Genomic DNA, 6,491 nt, shown 5'->3' with positions numbered 1-6,491 from the left:
GAGAGAGAGAGAGAGAGAGAGAGAGAGACATAATAATAATAATATATTCCCATAGCAATTCTGCGACACATTACATAACAAATAATATTCCAATAAAACCCAGCAGACCCCAGATAATAAATGAATGACAGTGACAGCATCAGACGTGAGATAGAACGAGAGTTGACGAGATACATCGTAGTAGGTGTCGTGAGAACGAGAGTTGACGAGATACAGCGTAGTAGGTGTCGCGGAGATCCCACTCACTCAGCGAACAGTGTCACCTCTTCTTAAAAACCACCGCCCGCCCCGCCCCGCCCCGTCCAACTCACACCCACCACCGCCGCTAACAATCGTCGTTACAAACATTTGCTTCACGATCACGTAGTCTAGTCACTCGTCTATCGTCTATCGCACGTGCAATGGTGGCTAACACTAACAGGCCCCTCACTCTGTTTGATCGACTATCTAGATACTTTGGCGCGCGTAGATTTGATTTTTTTTCCTCCTTTTAATTTTTATCATATGATACTCATCTACCCCCCCCCCCCCCCCCCCGCCAACCCCCACACCCACTCCATCCTTTTCCAAGATCTCCTCTCGCACTACTCTAAGCTCTCGCTCGCTTTTACTCGACGCTCGTGCGTGTCTCTCATTGCTCTGTCTCTCTCTCTCTATCCGGACATTATTGAGGACATTTTCACGGACTGTGTGTGAGTAAGTGAACAAAGTGAGTGACGAAATGTTTGGTCTATCAATGATACCGGTGATAAGGATTTAAAAAAAAAATTTAAAAAATAAGAAAATAAAAATATGACGACGGCGATGGTAATGATAAAAATTAAATGATTGTGGCAGTGTCAGCGATCGTGGTGGTGTTCGTTTCTTGAAACGGATGGTGGTGATACTACTACTACTACTACTACTACTACTACTACTACTACTACTACTACTACTACTACTACTACTACTACTACTACTACTGCTACTACTACTACTACTACTACTACTACTACTACTACTAATAATAATAATAATAACAATAATAAAAATAATAATAACGAGGAGGTGTCGTGACGGCGTGTTTAGATTTGTGTCACAAGTATGACGTCATTTTATATTATTGACACGCATTTGATTTATAGTACGACGACACATTCGATTGGATGGATTAGATCGAGTTCGGTGTCAGGAAGGAATCTGTGAAGAAGAATTCATTGTACCGTGTCGTGTGTGTGTATGTGTGTGTGTGTGTATACATAGAATGAAGATGACGTCACTCAAGTCTTTGTTTTTAGTTTTTGCCAAACGCGTTTATGAGTACTTCTCACTGTAATGTTTTAATCAGACTATAAAAGTTCATGGTTACACATAGTTTTGTGTGTTAGTCCGTTATACTTCCGGATGACAATGTTGTGAGCTTCTTATCCAAGCGCATACTATCTATTCATTATGTGTGGTGATTAAAAGATAAATAAATTATGTAATAATATGTTACCCATTGACCTGAAGCGGTATTATATAAGGGATGATTTAGATGTTGAAATTTTGAATTTATGACTAAACTATTAAATTTTGGTTTAAGTCCATTTGCTTTCTTAACGAATATATATATATATATATATATATATATATATATATATATATAACGAAGATGACGTCACTCAGGTCTTTGTTATTGTTGTTTGCCATCCGCGTTTATGAGTAATTCTCACTAAACTGTATGAACCAGACTATAAAAATTCATGGATACACATAGTTTTGTGTGTTGTCCGTAATACTTCCGGATGGCAATGTTGTGAGTTTCTTAGCAAGCGCGCACTATCTATATATGTACACATCGGGTATAATGTTATAAAGAAAATAAAATGGTAGTATTGAGATAGGGGAGTTAGATTGTGTTTATCATGAAGCAAATGTGACCCATCGTCTCAAAACGGTATTATGTTGGAACAAACCAGATACTTAAAAGCCGAATTAAATGTTAAACTGGTCAAAAATATAAATTGTTGGCATTAGCATCCTAAAATATGGTATCCATTCTCCTCAATAAAACATACAAACTCAACACAAGTCTGATATTTCTGGCTATAAATTCAATTTTCAACATCTTAACCAACCCGACTTAACACCGTTTTGAGGCGCAAGGTCACCAATTGGTGAGTGAACTGAGGTGGGTATGATAATCACTGATTATCACTTTTTATTATCACTGTTTATCACTGATTAGCTAAAACTTATGAAAATGTGACTTAAGCACTTTTAATATTGAGCTCATATATAGCGCAATATCCACTAAACGTACTCAAAGCGCTTTACAAGGCCAATAGGAACACTTAACATGTAGGACGGGACATGACGCCTGTAAGGCGATATTACAATTTTTTCTTTTGGACAGAGACAACGCTGTTAACGGCCAGGTTCTCATTTTACACCTGAGTACGGTGAGAGAATGTGAGAGTAAAGAACCGTTTGCAAGGACTAAACTATGCGCCGAGCGAGGCTCGAAGCCAGGATCTTCCGACCCGAAAGCGAATGTCATACCACAAGACCACATAGCCGTACTGGGGTGTCAAAAAACAATAACAAAAACATGAGTGACGTCATCTTAGTTCTATCTATATGCAGGTCTGACATCCGAACCCGCTTATGGGCCTAGTTTAACGTTGTAATGGACAATATTTTGCGTCAATTTTTTAACATTTCCATTACAACATTGAGCCCATAAGGAACTGGGTTATCAGACCTGAAAATAGAGCCTAATCCAAATTAAACCTCCTTTTTCTCAATAGATAGAATGAAGATGACGTCACTTAGGTCTTTGTTATTGTTTTTTTGCCATCAACGTTAATGAGTAATTCTCACTAAACTGTATTAACCAGACTATAGATAGAATGCGCTTGGCCAAGGAGTTCACAACATTGCCATCCGGAAGTATAACGGACCAACACACAAACTCTGTGTACCCATGAACTTTTATAGTCTGGTTAATACAGTTTAGTGAGAACAACTCACAAACGCGGATGGCAAAAACAATAACAAAGGCCTGAGTGACGTCATCTGCATACTATCCATATAAACGCTCGAGGTTACACAGAGTTTTTATACATATATGTGTGTGTGTGTGTGCGTGTGTAAGTGTGTGTGTGTGTGTAAGTGTGTGTGTGTGTGTAAGTGTGTGTGTGTGTGTGTAAGTGTGTGTGTGTGTGTAAGTGTGTGTGTGTGTGTGTGCATGTGCGTGTGTAAGTGTGTGTGTGTATGTCAGTTTCAGTTTACTATATAATATTATAACAATATATGCCATATTTTTGACCTTTTATTTCCTGAGTAATCAATATGGCCATGCGATCGCGTTATAATATAACGAAGATCTCAACTAATTTATAACCAGATCTATTTCCGAAGTCTTATCAATTTCATTAATAGTGATTAATGGCGTAGTAATATCCATTTATTAAGCAAACAGGCGCTTCCGCCGTCTGATTAAAATAACTCCCTGTGATATTTGTTGACTTAACTCACTCAATCCGATTTTTGCTACTTTTCAAAATTGGAAAAAATGTATTAAAAATGAGCATGTGCATAGATAGTTTTATTCAACTATCATTAATATGTAAAAACTAAAACTTTAGCTTTGATACTACGCCTATAATTTGTCTCAGAAAATGTAATAATGAATAGGCATGGGGTAAAAGTAACCCCGGGTAAACTACGGGTATAGTCGGTGTTAGGGTTGAGTGAGTTAAGGATTCACATTCATTATTAAGCTGGTCAGAGACCGATATTCCTGTCCCATTCATTCAATGACAGAATTGACCAGTATTTTTTTGACCAATCAACATATGGCATTTGTGACACACCTTCACAGGGATTTGGTCTGTTGTGTGTTTCATCGTAGCCATCGTTATGTAAAAGCCTGACACTGAAATCCAAAAGGACTGGCAGTTTGACGCCATTATTTGTTTTTTGCACTGCTTAGTGAGTTGTCGTTAGTAGTGCTCATGGAAACAAGTTATTTCATTGGTTGAACTATTGAATATAACTCACGATTTGTTTTCTTTTGTGTCAAAAGACTGGCATTTTGACGTCATTTTTTGGTCAGTATCAGCGTGGCCTTCGTAAAAGTAATGGCCTGATACTGACCAAAAAATGACGTCAAAATGCCAGTCTTTTGGATTTCAGTGTCAGGCCATAACTTTACGAAGGCCACGGTTTCATTCATCCTGTTTTGTTGATAAATTAAATGGGAAACCTGAAGCGTCCACATGAGATATCTGTTTTCGTTTATTAAATTGAAGGTTACATTTAATTTCACATTGTTATTCAGACATATGTGACCCTTCGCCTCAAAACAGTATTATGTGGGGTTGGTTAAAATGTTGAAAATTGAATTTATAGCCAGAAATATCAGACTTGTGTTGAGTTTGTATGTTTTATTGAGGAGAATGAATATCATATTTTAGGGTGCTAATGCCAACAATTTATATTTTTGAACAGTTTAACATTTAATTCGGCTTTTAAGCATTTGGTTCGTTCCGACATAATGCCGTTTTGAGACGACGGGTCACATATTATAAGAGTCCGTGCCAAACGGTCGTTTTAGTTACGTTCGATACAAAAACACGTGAGCTTTTATACAGCGCAATATCAACTAAACTTGCTTAACCCTCTCCTTACCAACTACAGGAAAATCGTCACATTCGTTACGATACAACCAACATTTTTCTTATTCAAATTTCTTTTGTACATTCGTAAAATTTTAAGAAAATGAACAGTGTGTTGTAGAGCATGTTTTGTTAAAGAAATTATGTATCACAATAACTTTACTGCTATTGTGTTTGAGTGATAAAAGATATAATTTCATGTTAGGTGGGTGTGAACTTTTGGGGAAAATCCTGAAAATGGCTGGTAAGGAGAGAGTTAAAGCGCTGGACAAAGTGTCCTTGACCAACAGCAACACGTATCATGTAGGACAAGACTTGGGGCCCGACTGTTTGGCGATATGTGACCCATCGTCTCAAAACGGTAATATGTCGGAACGAACCAGATGCTTAAAAGCCGAATTCAATGTTAAAACTGGTCAAAAATATAAATTGTTGGCATTAGCACCCTGGAATATGGTATCCATTCTCCTCAATAAAACATACAAACTCAACACAAGTCTGATATTTCTGGCTATAAATTCAATTTTCAACATTTTAACAAAACCCACATAATACTGTTTTGAGGCGAAGGGTCACATATTTTATTATTACATTTCATTTTTTTTTCCGACATAGACAACGCTGTTAACTTCCGGTTACCGCCATAATCCACCCGGCCGAGAATGTGAGTAAAGAGCCTTTTCCAAGGACTCAACTATATGCGCCAACGAGGGAGGCTCGAACCCGAGACCTACCGATCTGAAAGCGAGTGTCATACCACTTACTTACTCACTTACTTATCCGACCCAGCGACCACCTGAGATCTAGCCCTTCGGTCTTGTGCCATGACGTGTCATACAACAAGATCACATAGCCGTACGTTTATCATACACTATTTCATCCGATATAAAAAAAAGACAAACAATAAAAAAACAAAAACAAAAAACTTGAGCTTTTATGTAGCGCAATATCCACTAAACGCGCTCAAAGCGCTTTACAAGGGGTCCCTGGCCAACAGCAACACGTAACATTTAGAACGGGACATGACGCCTGTTAGGCGATATTACAAATTTTTGTTTGGACAGAGACAACACTGTTAACGGTCAGGTACTCATTTTACACCTGAGTACGGTGAGAGAATGTGAGTAAAGAGTCTTTTCCAAGGACTCAACTATGCGTCTAGCGAGGCTCCAACCCACGACCTTCCGATCCGAAAGCGAGTGTCATACCACTAGACCACATAGCCGTACGTTTATCATACACTATTTCAACAGATATAAACGGATGAAAACGATTTTTATTGTTCTCGGCATTTCCAAATACATTATTATTGGAGTAATTTTGTGGCGAACGTCACGGCGTGAAACGGACGATAGCAATTGCTTACTTGCTACCTTTTTGATAGGATGCGAATCTATCGCAAAGTACTTTCCACCAGATCTAACAGACCCCACTACCAAATCACTGAACAATGGGGTTAAAAATAAAAATAAAATTCGACTACCCCCGGGTTTGAAATCAATCGCTTTTCTTGTTTTAGTTAGTGCACTATCAACTGAGCTACCTAGACCCCCCCCCCCTAGATAATTGATAAAAATGTATTTATGTATATGTGACCTTTCGCCTCAAAACGGTATTAAGTCGGGTTGGTTAAGATGTTGAAAATTGAATTTATAACCAGAAATATCAGACTTGTGTTGAGTTTGTATGTTTTATTGACGAGAATGGATACCATATTTTAGGGTGCGAATGCCAATTTATATATTTTTGACCAGTTTAACATTTAATTCGGCTTTTAAGCATCTGGTTCGTTCCGACATAATACCGTTTTGAGACGATGGGTCACATATGGTGTCTAACTATGCTCTC

The 6,491-nt window shown here is 38.1% G+C and overlaps 1 protein-coding gene across 1 annotated transcript in view; it reads left to right on the top strand.

Moving 5' to 3' along the window:
• Window positions 1–692: 692 nt before the first annotated feature.
• Window positions 693–6,491, top strand: part of LOC144958954 (uncharacterized) — a 333,886-nt gene continuing 328,087 nt past the window's right edge. The window contains exon 1 of the mRNA XM_078891251.1: window positions 693–709. The gene's annotated coding sequence lies outside the window, so the exon portion shown is untranslated. The remainder of the gene's footprint in view (window positions 710–6,491) is intronic.

The sequence above is a fragment of the Berghia stephanieae genome, chromosome 13 (assembly GCF_034508935.2).
Source record: "Berghia stephanieae isolate SIO BIC M18660-M18661 chromosome 13, UCSD_Bste_1.3, whole genome shotgun sequence".
Classification (NCBI taxonomy): Eukaryota; Metazoa; Mollusca; class Gastropoda; order Nudibranchia; family Aeolidiidae; genus Berghia; species Berghia stephanieae.
Note: the sequence above shows the minus strand (reverse complement) of the source record. Positions and strands in the feature narration are given on the sequence as shown.